At 51.1% G+C, this 16,224-nt stretch overlaps 1 long non-coding RNA gene across 1 annotated transcript; it reads left to right on the top strand.

Annotated features, from left to right (window-relative positions):
- The first annotated feature begins 364 nt into the window (after positions 1-364).
- LOC134810044 (uncharacterized) lies at positions 365-3,563 on the top strand. Its single transcript, XR_010157112.1, has 2 exons — positions 365-913; positions 2,504-3,563. It is a non-coding gene; the product is annotated as an uncharacterized LOC134810044 (long non-coding RNA).
- Positions 3,564-16,224: the final 12,661 nt, after the last annotated feature.

The following is a 16,224-nucleotide window of genomic DNA, read 5'->3' on the forward strand; positions in this document are numbered from 1 at the left end:
TGTCCCCACGCAGCATCCTCTCTGCCACTGCACAGCTGGATGCAGTGAAGGCCAGGCGGCTGTGGCTGCTTGGGCAACAGGAGCTGCTTGACCCTGTTCTGCTGGCCTTGTTGGCCTCACTCCCGTGGAGAGCCAAGGTTACCCACGTCTCTGAAGCTAAGGCTTGCTTTCTAGGCCTGGGGGAGTCACATCTTGCATTCGTACTCACTGAGCGCCACGTCTATGGTTAGAGAATTTATCAACATTTTATAATGCTTTTATCAATTCCATCATTTGAGGGCCCTCTGGCAAGGAACCTGTTAGTACATGGAGTGCCTGGAATGTTCCAGAAAGCTAACATGAACAGCTGGCCCTTGCTGTCTTTATACACTGAGGACTCCAAAGGCCACTCAGGATGACAGGAAATGCAGGCTCCAAAAGATTTGGTTCCTTTGTGAGGCCCTCGGGCAGTGGTCAGACACGAAGGAAATAGGAAATCACCCCCAAACCACACCTCTCCCTACGAGGCCACAGCTGCCGATGCAGCCTTGGGAGGGGGATGGAGGGAGAGAGGAGGGCATCTGAATGTGGACACACCCTGCTGTGAGGGCTGTGGGCGGTCCTCAGACTGGAACCAGCCCCCAGGCTCAGCTCAGCTCAGGGACCTCGTGCCCGGGCTTTCCTGGGGAGGAAGGTGTTGGATCTCCTGCCTCTCTGTATTCATTCACACTTTGGGTTTCTCTCTCTTCCGCGCATTCTAACATCTGCAGGACTTTTTTTTTTTTTTTTGAGACAGAGTCTCGCTCTGTCGCCCAGGCTGGAGTGGAGTGGCGCGATCTCAGCTCGCTGCAAGCTCCGCCTCCTGGGTTCACGCCATTCTCGTGCCTCAGCCTCCAGAGTAACAGGGACCACAGGCGCCCGCCACCACGCCCAGGTAATTTTTTGTATTTTTAGTAGAGACGGGGTTTCACCGTGTTAGCCAGGATGGTCTCGAGCTCCTGACCTTGTGATCCGCCCGCCTCGGCCTCCCAAAGTGCTGGGATTACAGGCGTGAGCCACCGGGCCTGGCACATCTGCAGGATTTATGGATGAAGGGCCACAAACCCACATTTGGTCTCATTCAACAGATGTTGTGTCGGCAGGGCGAGGTGGGACTCTGTCTCTGCCCACACTACCTGCCCCTGGGGTTGTAGTTCTAGGAAAGGAAGTCTCAGACTGAGTTTTGATCTGGATTAAATTCTGTCCCAGGTGCAGATATTTATAGGCAAGCAGGGACAAGAGCCCCCAGGCAAAGCTGGGTATCCTGCGATGGGTGCCTCTGGGAGTTCGCAGATAACAAGGCCTTTTCCTGGAGGCAAAGCAGAAGCGTTCTGTGGCAGACCAGTCAGCTTTCTAGCAGGTCAGGGGCAGGGACATCTAGGCCCAAGGTGTCACCCCTGTGCCCGGCTGCTGGCTCTCCTCTTGCAAGGACACAGCTCTTACAGGACTTCCTAGCCCACCCAAGAACATCTTTCCATCATCGAAAAGTTATTGATAAGATTTTTCCATCATTGAAAAGTTATTGATAAGTGCCACCATGTGCATGAGCAGCCCTCCAGGTGCTGGCTTGTGGGCCGGTGTTTGAGAATCTTGCCAGTTGAATGTGGGCATCTGTTGCGGGTTTCCCAAAGGCTAACCGTTCGTGCCAGAGGGAGGCCGTGGCTCATTCCTAGGGCCCTGGGTGAGACTGGGGCTCATGCACACACAGGTATCGATGGCATGGGCTGTAACGAGCTGAGTGCCTGCTGCCATTTCCTAGTGGGGGGGGCTCCTGGAGAAAGAGGGGAGGCTGCTACTCTCCAGGGCCACAGGGAACCCAGAACGCCATCTCCTGGTGTCAGCAGCAGCAAATCCGTATAAGTCTGCAGCAACTTAGCTTTTACCTCCTCAGAGGAAATAATTCATCCAGGGGGCACAAGGCAGGGTCAGAGACTGAGGTAAGTTTCAGAGCAAGAGTGAAAGTTTATTAAAAAAGTGTTAGAGCAGGAACGAAAGGAAGTAAAGTACACTTGCAGGAGGGCCAGGTGGGCATCTTGAGAGAGCAAGTACAGAGTTTTGACCTTTGACTTGGGGTTTATATGTTGGCATGCTTCTGGGGGGCTGCGTCCCTTCTCCCCTGATTCTTCCCTTGGGGTGGGCTGTCCGCATGCGCAGTGGCCTGCCGGCACTTGGGAGGGCCGCGTGCACAGTGTGCTTACTGGAGTTGTGCGGTGCCCTCTTGAGGCAGTCTTCCCTTACCAGTTCCTAGGGGAAGGTCACACGCTGGTTAAACTTTGCCACTTTGCCTCGTAGTGTGCATGCTTGACCTCACTCACCAACTCCTGAGATTTTTTTTTAATTTTTTAATTTAAGTTCTAGGGTACATGTACACAACGTGCAGGTTTGTTACATAGGTAGGCATGTGCCATGTTGGTTTGCTGCACCCATTAACTCGTCATTTACATTAGGTATTTCTCCTAATGCTATCCCTCCCACCCCACGACAGGCCCTGGTGTGTGATGTTGCCCGCACTGTGTCCAAGTGTTCTCATTGTTCAATTCCCACCTGTGCCAACTCCTGAGATCTTATCGGGAAGTGGCTCATCACCAGCTTTAGGTGTTTTCTATCTATTGGGAGCCTGCCTTTCTCTGGCACCAGCTGCAACCAATAATTATTTTAGACAGTTTAACAACCGCTTGGCCATCACCTGATGATCGCCTGACATTTCTGTTGGGGCGCGGGCCCATCTCCTGCCCTGCTCATGTGGGGCTCAGTCTGCCCAACCTTTCCCCAAGGGCCTGTCTTTACTTCATTTGTGGTAAGACCCAAGCAGAATGGACTCTTGTTATGATCCCAGGAACTGCTCACGGCCACCTCTGTGGATGAACACCTAGCGGCTGCTCTAAATACATGCTGTGAAAGTTGTCAGAATCAAAATGGAGTCACTAATGTTAAGAAAGCCCTGACAAAGAGTGGTGGGGAAGGCCATGAAGAGAGGACACTTATGCTTGCGTGCCTGATACCAGAAAGGACTACAAAAACCACAACCCGGCACAGAGGCCATCACACCCTTACACAAAAAATATTTCTGCAGGGACAACTGCCCAGCAATTGCCTGTCCAACCTCAGACTGGAATGACCTTTGTTATTGATGTTTGTAGCCAAGGAGAATTATCTCAAAACCATTGTGATCCTGCTCATTTTTCCTTTAAAGACCTTTGTCTTCCTTGACCTCCCTGAATAGGCATATGGTTTACTATGGCGTGTGTACTCTCCTTGTAATGTTCTGTTCTCAAGCTAGTATCTGTTCTTCTAGAGAACCTCTCTCTTAGGCTGACAACGCTGTGGATCTGGGCTCCCAGGAACTGGGGCTGACATCAGAGGGGTGGAAAGAGAACAGCAGCTCTCCCTGAGGGGATGCTTGCCAAGGATAAGGAGATGATGGTTCTCTAAGGATTATTTTATATTCATCTAAAAGGGTATTTTTGTTGTTACCCCTAGCCTTTTTTCCCTTTTAATTTTCTGATGAATAATTTATATAAAGAAAACCCATTCTAAGTGTGCAATTCTATGAGTTTTGACAAATTCTTCACCCATGCAAATCCTGTTACAACGGAGATATAGAACATTTCCATTACTTAAAAACAGCCAGGTGCTGTAGCTCATGCCTGTAATCCCAGCACTTTGGGAGGTCAAGGCGAGAGGATTACTTGAGCCCAGGAGTTCAAGACCAGCCTGGGCAACATAGTGATGCCCCATCTCTACAAAAATAGAAGAAATTAGCTGGGCATGGTGGTACATGCCTGTGATCCCAGCTACTTAGGAGGCTGAGGTAAGACGATTGCTTGAGCCTGGGAGGTGGAGGCTGCAGTGAGCCACAATCTCACCACTGTACTCCAGCCTGGGTGACAGAGTCAGACCCTGACTCCAAACAAAAACCAAAACTTCCATCTTGCCCCTTTGCAGCCAGACTGTTTTCTGTCATTGTGGATGAATCTGTTCTAGAAATTTACATGGATGGAATCACTCAGTCTTTTGTATCTGGCTTCTTTTACTTGGCACAGTGTTTGTGAAACTCATCATTGTTCCACATAACAGTAGTTCCTTTTAATTGCCAAGTGGCATTCCTTGGTGTGAATGCACCACAGCTGGGCTAGCCACCCAGATGCTGATGGGCAGTCGATAGGCAGTAGGATGTCCCCATTTTCAGTCACTATGAATTGGTCTGCTGTAAGCACTAGAGTAGAAATTTTTTTTTAGAGACAGGGTCTCGCACTGTCATCCAGGCTGGAGGGCAGTGGCTCATAGCTCACTGCAGCCCCAAACTCCTGAGCTTGGGCAATCCTCCCACCTCAGCCTCCCAAGTAACTGAAACTACAGGCACACACCACTACACTTGGCTAATTTTTAAACTTTTTGTAGAGACGGGGTCTTGCTGTGTTGCCCAGGCTGGTCTTGAACTCCTGGGCACAAGCAATCCTCCCACCTCTCAAGTAGCTGTAATAGGTGTGAGCCACTGCCCAGCACCATTTATTGAAGAATCTGTCCTTTCCACAGTGAGTGTGCTTAGCACCTTTGTTGGAAATCAGTCGGCTGTAGAAAGCGGATTAATTTCTGGGCCCTCTGTTCTGTTCCATTGGTCTGTGTGTCTGTTTTTATGCCAGTTCCATGCTGTTTTGGTTACTGTAGCTTTGTAGTGTATTTTGAGTCTGGGAGTGTGATGCCTCCAGCTTTGTTCTTTTTGTTCAGGATGGCTTTGGCTGTTTGGGGTCTTTTGTGGTTCCATACAAATTTTAATATTATTTCTTTTTCTACAAAGAATGCCATTGGTATTTTGATAGGCATTGCCTTAAATGTGTAGATTACCTTGGGTAGCACAATCGTTTTAACAATATTAGATCTTCCGATCCTTGAGCATGAGATGTCTTCTCATTTGTTCATATCCTCTTCAGTTTCTTGCGTCAGTTTTTTGTAGTTTTCCTTGTAGAGGTCCTTCCCCTCTTTTGTTAAATTTATCCCTAGGTATTTTATATTTTTTGTTGCTATTGGAAATAGGATTGCCTTCTTGATCTCTTTTTCAGCTAGGTTTTTGTTTGTGTATAGAAATGCTACTAATTTTTGTATATCGCCAGGGGCAGCCTGTGGGACTTTTTCTTAGGCCCTTATTGGAGGCACAGAGCCATTGGGCAGGCCAGGGGCGTACCTGCAGGTGGGGGTGCTGTGGGGCTGATTTATCAGGCCCTGAGCTCCTGCTGTCAGTTGCTTGGAGGCTGGTGGGTCCTATGTGGGGAGACCTGCAGCTGTTTGGCTCAAGGGTGGGTTTGCTGCAGGTGGGAGGAGCAGACAGCTGGAAGAGCTGCGGTGGGGATGGGTTTCCCTGCTGTGCAGGACCAGAGCCACAGCTAAGCCTGGGCCCAAGCTCTATGCAGCTGGGGTTGTGGTGTTCAGCTGCTCACGTGGGCTTGGTGGCATGAAAGTGGAGCCCCAGTGCTGGAGAGGTGCAGGTGCTACTGGCCCCAGGGCAGAGCCCCTCCAGATGCAATAGCAGCTTGGCTCATGGCATGGGCGTGGGGTAGGAGGTGCACACCTTTTGCTCCTAATCGGGGGAACACTGCTGTGAGAATTCCCTGCAGTGCTCCCAACTGGGCTCAGGGCTTGCAAGGACTGTGCATTCTCCTGCAGCAAGGACTGCCAGCATTTGCTGTAGCAGTGGCAGCTGGTGGAGATCTGCTTACCTTTTCCTTGCCACAGGAAGTCCCTCTTTGCTTCTAGGTCAAACTGGTGGGTGAGAAAGACTGGGCAGCAGAGGCCACCTGGGCTTCCGAGCACCACAGGGGTGTCTCCGGCCTCTGCTGCAGTCCAGCACTCTGCCTTCGACGCTCCAGTCAAATTGTCACTGTCAACTTGTTGCCTTGATCCTTCCTTGTGGGGAGGAGGGGATGAGTGCCAGACAGTTCTAGTCAGCCCTGTTGCCAACACCACTCTCCTTCTGGTGACTTTCAAAGAGAAAAGCTGAACATTTTTACTACATCCAACGTAATCATGGTTCAGTGATAAAAGTTTTTGAATTTTGCTGTATGTGTTTTGAATTTCTGTTAGTAGGAGCATACTCATTTGGGGTCATTGTGTCCTCTTGATGACTTGACCCTGTTGTCTTTCTTTATCCCTGGTGATGTTCTTTGTTCTGACATCTGCTTTGTGTCGTGTCAACATAACTACTTCAGCTTTCTTTTGACAGTGCTTCCCTGGCATGCCCTTTTCTCTCCTTTAACTTTTAACCTACCTGTGTTTTAAATATACATATGTATCTATCTATCTATCTACACATTTTTTTTTGAGATGGAGTTTTGCTCTTGTCACCCAGGCTGGAGTGCAATGGCACTATCTCTCACTGCAACCTGTGCCTCTTAGGTTCAAGTGATTCTCCTGCCTCAGCCTCCCGAGTAGCTGGGATTATAGGCACCTGCCACCATGCCCAGCTAATTTTGTAGTTTTAGTAAAGTCAGGTTTTCACCATGTTGGCCAGGGTGGTCTCGAACTCCTGACCTCAGATGATCCACCTGCCTTGGCCTCCCAAAGTGCTGGGATTATAGGTGTGAGCCACCACGCCCAGCCTATTTTCTTTTTTTTTAAGTAAAATTTTGAGACAGGGTTTTGCTCTATCACCCAGGCTGGAGTGCAGTGGTGCCATCTTGGCTCACTGCAGCGTCACCCTCCCAGGCTCAAGCAATCCTCCCACCTCAGCCTCCCAAGTAGCTGGGACCACAGGGGTTCACCACCACACCCAGGTAATATTTGTATTTCTTGTAGAGATGGAGTTCCACCATGTTTCCCAGGCTGGTCTTGAACTCCTGGACTCAAGCAATCCTCCCACCTCAGCCTCCCAAAGTGCTGAGATTACAGGCATGAGCCACCATGCTTGGCCTTAACCTGTGTATTTATATTTAAAACGGGTTTCTGGTAGGCAGCTTAGAGTTAGTTCTGTATTTCAATCAACAATCTCTGCCATTTAATTAGAGTGTTACATCATTTAAATTTAATTTAATTATCAATGTTTTCTCATTTGTCCTATTCATTCTTTGTTCTTTTTCCTCTTTTTTCTTCCTTCTTTTAGAATTATAAATTTATCTTTTTTGGATTCAAATATGTCTTCTTATTGGCTTTTCAGCTGGATCTTTTTGCTTTACTTGTTCAGTGTTTTTTTCTACAATTGTCAATTTGCAGCTTAAACTTAAGCTAGTCTACTTCCAGATATTATAACCCTTCATGTGGATTTTAATGACTTTAAACAGTAACGTTCCATTTCTGTTCTATTCCTTTCTTTATTGTCATACATTTCACTTTCACGTGAAATACAGCTGATATATACTCCTTTAGCCTCAATAACTTCCTTTAGCATTTTGTGTTATGCAGATCTACTGAAAATGGATTCTACCAATTGTCATTTGTATGGAAATATCCTTAATTTGCCCTCGTTTTTTGAAAGATATTTTCACTAATTCTCTAGGTTGATGGGCACTTTTTCTTCTGTCATGTTAAATCACATGTTCAGTCCATTGTCTTCTGACTTGCATTGCTTCTGATGACAGATTGGCAGCTGTTCTTCTGTGTTTCTTTGTGTTTTGTGTGTATTTGTCTGGCTGCTTTTGCCTTGTTTGTCCTGCTTGGGGCTTACTGGGCTTATCAATCTGTGAGATTCAAGTTTGAAAATGTTGCAGTGAAGGTTTCTTCAAATATTTCTCTGCCTGCCTCTTCCTTTTGGGACTCCAGTTATATGTATATGAGCTGCTTGATGCTGTTTCAATGTCAGTGAGGTTCTGTTTATTTTTATGTTGAAACTTTTCTCCCATCTCCGTGCTTAGGTTTGAATACTTTCTAATGCTTGTATTCAAGTTCTCACTTTTATTCAAGTTCACTGGTATTTTTCTGCAGTTTTCAAACTGCTGCTAAGCTCATTTGATGAATTTTTCATTTCAAAGGTATTTTTCATCTCAGAGGTTCCGTTTAGTTATATACATACATAATATATTTTGCCAGGATATATCCTTTGGTTAAAAAAATGTCTGTAGGTATTAAAAGCAGGGTTACGTTGAATGACCTTGAACATCCATTTTCTGATATTTTGTGACTTTAAGGTAGCTGCTTAGAAGTGGAATTGAAGGATGCAGTTGTGAATGTACACAGGTCTTTCCGGGCATCTCTGAGCTTCTTCCCGCAGGGGCTGTGCTGTTTGCATCCCAGCAGCAAAGCATGAGGTTGTGTGTTTCCCTGCAGCCTCCCCATCAGGGTGTGCTGGTGACCTTGTGGAGTTTTGCCAACCTGATAGGGGAGATGTTGTAACTCAGTGTTTTCATTTCTAATTCTCGGATCATGAAAACTAACAGGCTTGGCTTGGTGTGGTGGCTCATGCCTGTAATCCCAGCACTTTAGGAGGCCAAGGCGGGTGTAACACCTGAGGTCAGGAGTTCAAGACCAGCCTGGCCAGCATGGTGAAACCCCGTCTCTACTAAAAAATACAAAAAATTAGCCGGGCGTGATGGTAGGCGCCTGTAATCCCAGCTACTCAGGAGACTGAGGCAGGAGAACTGCCTGAATCTGGAATGTAGAAGTTGCAGTGAGCCGAGATCGTGCCACTGCACTCCAGCCTGGGCAAGAGAGAGAGACTCCATCTCAAAAAAAAAAAAAGAAAAAAGAAAACAACGGGCTTATTTGCAGCAGGAGCTGTGTGTGGTGCCCTTGGGGGATGTGTGAGCTCCAGGGATGACAGCAACCATCATCTGTTCATCTCAGCACTTGGGAGACAAGCCCTGTAGGATTCATTCAGTAAAAATAAAATCCTACGAAGTGAATTTGTAGGCTTGGGGAAGTGTGGACAATGCAGTTTGGGCGTCACCTACGTACAAGCAGAATTCGCAGGAACAGCTCCTGGGCGTTGGGATGAAACACGGCCCCTGCCATCTGCGTCTTGGTGTCAGGCCGGCCTCCTGCTTCCCGCCTTTGTTGCCAGCGTGGAGGAAGCAGAGGTCAGGGAGGCAGTCACTGCTTGTCCCTGACACGGGACTCAGTCTCCAGACAAGGCGGCTGGTCTCAGTGTCCTGTCTCATGACTCCAGGAAGGCCCCTCTCTGTAGAGTGTCAGGAAGTGCCCACGACCCACAGAGCAGCTGAGCAGTGCCCAGCGCGCAGGGCAGGCCACACGGCGCCACCATCAGAGCACGAGGACAGAAGGGCTGGGAGGCGTGGGAGCCTGGGCGGGCCAGGGTAACAAAGAGCCCGCCGTCGGTCTCTGCATCCATCGGCTCACGTGGCCATGGAGCAGCACCGTGTTACAGCAAAGCGGTCCTGATCCAGAACCCAAGAGAGGGTTCTTGGATCTCGCACAAGGTAGAATTCAGGGGGAGTCCGCAGTCCCATGTGAAAGTGAGTTTATTAAGAGAGTAAAGTGGTGAAAGGACGGCTGCTCCATAGACAGAGCAGGGCATTCCCGAAACTAAGAGGAGAAAGGCACCCACCTGGGGTACAATCCTGGTATATATGGGGAGATGTGCTCTGCTACGAGGGTTGATGATAAAAAATTAATTTTCTTAATTAGTATATTTTGCAAGAATCAATATTATTTATCTTTAAAGCAAAATTAGGAATGCCTTTGTTCTCTGGGTATCGGGGTATCTGGACTCCCAAGTCTGGGTCTGTTTAGTAAACATTATTTATTTGTTCCCTTATCCCTAAACGTCTAGAGGCTGGGAATGCCCGACTCTCTGGGAGTGGAGCCTAGCAAGCCCTAGCCTCGTTTTCCAGCCCTCACTCGAGGTGGAGTCGCTCTGGTTCCAGCGCCTCTGATGACCGCAGGCTGGGGCTTAGACAGGACATTTATTGCTCAAAGTACAGTCCATGAGGCTGGTGGTCCCAGATCGAGGTGTAGCAGGGCTACTTCCTCCTGAGGCCTCTCCTTGGCTTCCAGACACCGTCTTCTCCCTGAGTCCTCACTGGGTCACCCCTCTCTGCATGTCCGCCTCCTGATCTCCTGTTCTTACAAGGACACCAGTCACAACGGGCCCACCCTCTTGATCTCATTTAACTGAAATCCTTTCTGTAAAGACCCCATCTCCAAATACCGTCACATTCTGAGGTCCTGGGGGTCAGGACTTGAACATCTAAACTTGGAGGCAGGCACAGTCCCACCCATCACAGCCCATTGTCCTCCACAGCCCTCCAATCTCACTTCGAGTCTTCCCCAAGGGTCAGCACAGGCTCTGCCCTTGTGAGCTTCATGGGAATGAGGGTCAAGGGGGTAATGAGGGCCGGAAGTGATCGGAGGGAGGCAGGAAGAGGGAGGACCTTGGACTCCGCCCACGGGGTCCCCACCTGGGCATGGCTGTAGGGAGGGGCATCGTGCTGCCCTTGTCCTTACTGGGGGCCAGTGTCAGGAGGAGGAAGGGATGGGTGGCAGGCACTGCGGGGAGGAGAGGGCTCTCCAGCACTCATATTTTCATCCTTTGACCGTGCTGCCTGGGCACTGAGCATAGGAGGATGTCGCTGGCTGGCAGGGCTGTCACCCTCATCGATGGCCCAGTTTCCCAGGAGGAAATGGATGGGATGGCAGGTTTCAGCAGAGAGCACACGAGCCCTGCTATTATCTTACAAAAAGCCAGGCCAGCCTCCCGCAGCTCTCCATGTGACTTAGCATCAATATTGGGGGTTTTGTAGTTACCTCAGGAAACCTACTTTTGAACAAATAATAGATTATGTTCTCTGGAACACAGGGGGAGCTAAATGCCTTTTGACAGCCAGCAGCTTATGGAAATAGCCCTTTTCCTGGCAGAAGAAGTCGGTTCCCCACGGCCGCGCCCGCTGCTTCATCCAGCTTCCCCTCGCTCTGTGCCGATGGGTGCCCCGGAGTTCAGCCCCTGGCCTGTTGCTGTCACTGCCCCCTTGACCACTGCAATGGTGACAGCTGTGATGTACGATTACAAAGCGGGACACAGAGCCCTCCCAGAACAAGGCAGCTCCCCTGTGGGCCAAGCGGACCAGGCTACTGGGGGACCCTGGGCTCCTGGGACATGGGGTGCAGGTGCAGACAGGGCCTGAAGCGCTCCTAGGTGCATGCCAGTGGCAGGAAGCCCCATGTCACAGAGATGTGGCCCAAGTGCTTGACAAGAGATGGCGTCAGATGATGTAAAAGAAACCAATGGACCTAAGTGGGTGCCATCCTGAGCCCCGCTGGTGGATTAACTCAGTTCCATGCCCACGACTGCCCGAGGCGGAGCGATGGTCATGCCCGCTGCACAGATGAGGAGCCGAGGCCAGGAAGGGTTTTGCCAGATGCCTGGGCTGGGGCCAGGGCTCAGGACCACCCACTGAACTGCCTGCTCGGCCCACCCTGGCAAGTGTGTGCAAGGGCCCGGTGGTGCCGACGAGGAGGGCCGTGGGGAGGAGATGTTGTTGTCCTGAGACTCCCAGCCCCACCTGAGGGGGAAGAGGGTGGGAGAGCAAGGCTGGGAGCCACCCTTGGGGGCTGTGCATGTGCCCCCTGACGTTGGAGGACACAGGCCACGCCACACGTGTGCCATCCAGGGAGTGGGAAGGAAGCACGTGGCCGTGGAGAGGCCAGCAAGTGGCAGGAAGGGCTGCAAGCCCCCAACCACGGGGTCACACATAGGGGACCCAGCACCCCATGCAGGAGCTGGGCTGTGCCCCTGCATCTGCACAGGCCGAGGCATGAACTCATCATCAGCACCGCCCTCCCATGGAGACAAGGACCCATGCCCGCGTGGTGCAGGAGCTGTGCACTGGGCAACCCCACGGGCAACTCCAGCCTGCAGTGCCAGGAGCAGGGCCAGGCCTTGCGGCAGGGGTGCAGGCTGGCTCCTGGCGGTCGCTCAGCTCTCGGGGATAGGTGAGGACGCGTGGAGAGGGGATAGCATGGGCATCAAGGCCGAGGCACTGGCCCCTCCCAGAATGACCTCTAGGACCACCCTGCCTGCCCCTGGGTGCCCTGCTGTGCCTGGGGAGGGCAAGGGTCACTTCGGGTTTACGGCTCCAGGGTCGCTGTCTTGAAATTCTTACCAATTTTATCACTAAGCTTATGTTTTTCAAGCAAGATAGGACGGGCATGGAGCCCCTGCAAGAGCAAGCCACGGGCGCCCTCTGAGCCCATCGCCGCTCAGAACCTGAACAGAGCACATAAGCAAGGCTCACAGCGGCCACAGGGCTGGTCGCAGCCAGGACGGGGTGAGGAGCTGCAGCCCCAGCCTCGCCTTCCCTTCAAGCCGAGCAGCTTCCAGTGGGAGGAAACGCCAGCGACCGGGCCCCCATCCTTCCTCCTCAGGCGGTCCTGTGGAGGGTGCGGTGCTGATGGAATGTGGCAACAGAGAGTGTGGAACGTGGTGACTGGGAGGTGGAATAAAAGCAGCCACTGCGCTGGTTTTGTGGGACCTTTCCTCCTTTCTGGGGGTCCCTGAGGACAGGTGCATGTGCGAACTGTGAAACAGAAACTGAGATTTCACCTTCTGGATGAGTTCCATGCTTTCTTTTTTGCATTTAAAACTGGACAATGTCATATTGGCAAAGATCTAGAGTTTTCTGCTGTCTTAGCTGGAAATTAGCTGCAAGTTTTTCTCAAGATGTAGCGCGTAATCGGTCAGAGCAAAACACGGAGAGCCCTTGGCAGAAGCCCACTTCAATGTATTTTCTTCATATCCCTGAAGTTCCTTGAAAATAGGTGACGATGTATTGGGAAGAGGAGAACTGAGGAGTAGAGGCTCCCTTGCAGGTTTTGTATCAGTGACATGTAAATGAGCAATTCACAGATGAGCGCGGGCAGAGCTGTGTGTGCTGCGTACATATGGGCCGGGCTATGATGTCTCACATTGGATGATATTCCACCTTCGGAATTTTAGTGTTTGAATACAGAAAATGGGTTTAATAACTCACCGTGGTTTTATCTTATATTCATTTCTTAAAACTCGTTTCTTAAATTTAAAGTAAAAAAAAAAAACTGGACAATATAAGATGGCAGATCCATGCTAATGATTCTAATTTTCAGAATTTCTTTACTTAGAATGACATAAAATAACTAAAAAATAACATTACAAGTTGAGAAACTGTGGAAAAAGAAAAAGCTAGGCCAGGCACGGTGGCTCATGCCTGTAATCCCAGCACTTTGAGAGGCCAAGGCGGGCAGATCACCTGAGGTCAGGAGTTCAAGACCAGCCTGACCAACATGGCGAAACCCTGTCTCTACTAAAAATACTAAAATTAGCCGGGCTTGGTGGCTCATGCCTGTAGTCCCAGCTACCTGGCAGGCTGAGGCAGGAGAATCGCTTGAACCCAGGAGGGAGAAGTTGCAGTGAGCTGAGATGGCGACATTGCAGTGCAGCCTGGGTGACAGAGCAAGACTCTGATAAAAAAGAAAAACTTGTATATTTTACTACCTTGCACAGCACTTTCCCCTGCTTTTTAATGAGGCACTCCACATTTTCACTTTGCACAGTGCCCTGAGTGGGCCAGATGGAGGGACCCTTCTTCTGGGGTCTGACCCTCATGTGGCTTCTGGTTCATGCGGGCCCTGACAGTGGCTCTCGGGGTGATCACAGCCTGAGGCTCCTTTCTCAGGCCCTGGTCACTCAAAGGATTCCTGGCAGGGTCCCTCCAGTCGACACCCAGCTCCTGCTTCAGAGCATGAGGGGTGTGAGAAGAGTTTCCCAAAGGCACCAGCTTTGGACAGATGGGGTGAGATGGTGGCCAAGGGGTCCCTGCAAGGGCCCCTCATGGTCCTGGTGACACCCTGGAATCTTCTGGCCGGGTGGAGCACAGCCCTAGCTACCTTTGCACTCTCCAAGGTCCCAGGGGCACCCAGGCTACTGAGTGTCCCAGACATCCACACGCAGGGATTGGGGGACCAGAAGCTGGGGAGCCCTAGGGGTTTTGAGGGCAGGAGGAGGGTGTGGTTAATGGTGTCCAATGCAGGTGCTAAGCCACAGGAGTGGGCTGTGGCGTGGATGATGCAGGTAGCTGCCAGCATCAATGAGACGTGCAGTGGGCTCATTGCGGGGTGGGGTTAAGAAAAAAGCCTCAGGGTGTGGCTGCTGGTGGGTCACCCTGTCAGAGAAGAGAAAGCTGGTGAGGACACAAGGCTGGCGTGCACAGGCCTGGGACCAATCAGGGCAGGGTGGAGGGCAGGTCTGCGGGTTCCAGTGGGCACACTGGAGGGGACACTCAGGGGCTGGACAGGGCTGGAGGCTGTCTTGGGACTGAGGCTGGTGTGGGGTCTTCTGCAGGCTGGGACTCATGGTGGGGCTGGGTTCAGGGGTGGGAAGTTGGAGGGGGATGCTGGGAATATCTGCTGTGAGAGTAGAAAATGTATATTCAGGATTGGCCTAGTGGCTCACGCCTGTAATCCCAGCACTTTGGGAGGCCGAGATGGGTGGATCACTTGAGGCCAGGAGTTTGAGACCAGCCTGGCCAACATGGTGATACCCCGTCTCTACTAAAAAAATAATAAAATCAGCTGGGTGTGGTGGCACGCGCCTGTAATCCCAACTACTCCGAAAGCTGAAGCAGGAGAATTGCTTGAACCTGGGCGGTGGAAGTTGTAGTGAGCCGAGATTGCACCATTGCACTCCAGCCTGTGCAACAGAGCAACACCCCGTCTCAAAAAATATATATTTATTCTATTTTGTCCCCAGTTCCTGACACAGTGCTTCTCGGAATGTCCTGCATGGTAGGAGGTGAGTATTCATAACAAGCCCCTTTCAACCTCTCCTGAGCTTATGCTATGAGGGGACTCTTAGGTAGGCCCCTAGATAGCTTGAGGGTGCGGCTGGTTACTAGGGGAACCAGCCGTGTGATTGAAGGCTGAAACTTTCAGCCCCATTCCTCAATCTCTGGGGCCAGGGGTTGGAGATGGAGGCCAATGAACAATCACCAGTGATGTCACCAATTGTGTCCACGTGATGATACCTCCATCAGAAACCCTTGCCCATGGGATTTGGAGAGCTTCAGAGTTGGTGAACACGTCCGTGTGTGGGAAGGGGTGCGCCCCAAGTCCACGGCAACAACGGAATCTCCTGTGCCAGGGACCCCTCCAGCCCTCGCCCCAGGCACCAGACCTTGGCCCAGGCACCTCCACATCTGGATGTTCGCTCGTATTCTTCACAATATCTTCTCCAAGAAAGCAGTAACGGTAAGCAAAGTGTTTCCCTGATTTCCACGAGCCATCCCAGCAAATTACTGAATTTAAGGAGGGGATGGTGGGACTCTCCATTTGCAGCCACATTGGACAGACATGTGGGCGGCCTGGGGACACGATGCTTGTGACTGGCAGAGTGGGGGTAGCCTCGTGGGCAAAGCCTTCAACCTTCCGGGTCTGCGCTAGCGCCGGGCAGTGTTGGAGCTGAATTAAATTGCAGGACACTCGGGCGGTGTCTGCAGAGACCCGGAGAATTGGCTGGTGTGCAAAACCCACACGCTTGTTGTCGGCCGTGTCGTGAACAGCTTTCCTTTATCCACAAAAAAAGCGAGTTTTCATTCCCTATTCTTAAGTGCGTGGCTCCAGCTTTTGCAATAATTCTAGTCCTTATCATGGTGAGGAGGGTAATGTGAGCGAGGCTGAGAAAGCTCCGGAGGAGTCCACACGGCCATCCTCTTTCTAGTTCAGCGACAAAAGCCAATATCAGGTTTCCACGGAAAGTGACTGGCGTTGGCTCTCCGTAGGGAAATGAAAGTAAAAGCAGCAGTTTGGCCAGGCGCAGTGGCTCACACCTGTAATCCCAGCACTTCGGGAGGCTGAGGAGGGTGAATCACCTGAAGTCAGGAGTTTGAGACCAGCCTGGTAAACACGGGGGAAACCCTGTCTCTACTAAAAATACAAAAATTAGCCAGGCATGGTGGCGGGTGCCTGTAGTCCCAGCTACTCAGAAGGCTGAGGCAGGAGAGTCATTGGAACCGTGGAGGTAGAGGTTGCAAGTGAGCCGAGATCACACCACTGCACTCCAGCCTGGGCGACAGAGCAAGACTCTGTCTCAAAAGAAAAAGAAAAGCAGTTTGGGCCATGCAGTGAGCGCTCTGTGGACCAGTGGACTCATCTGCTGGGGTCCAGGCAGGCTGGGCTGCTCCTGGTTCTTCCCTCCTCCCTGCATGCACGGCCCTGCACTGCCCTCCCCAGGGGCTGCTGTGGGAGTTCTTGGGGCTCTCGCTGGTTGTCCTGCTGGCTGGGAAGGGCTGTGGT

This window comes from Pan troglodytes, chromosome 4, assembly GCF_028858775.2.
Source record: "Pan troglodytes isolate AG18354 chromosome 4, NHGRI_mPanTro3-v2.0_pri, whole genome shotgun sequence".
Classification (NCBI taxonomy): domain Eukaryota; kingdom Metazoa; phylum Chordata; class Mammalia; order Primates; family Hominidae; genus Pan; species Pan troglodytes.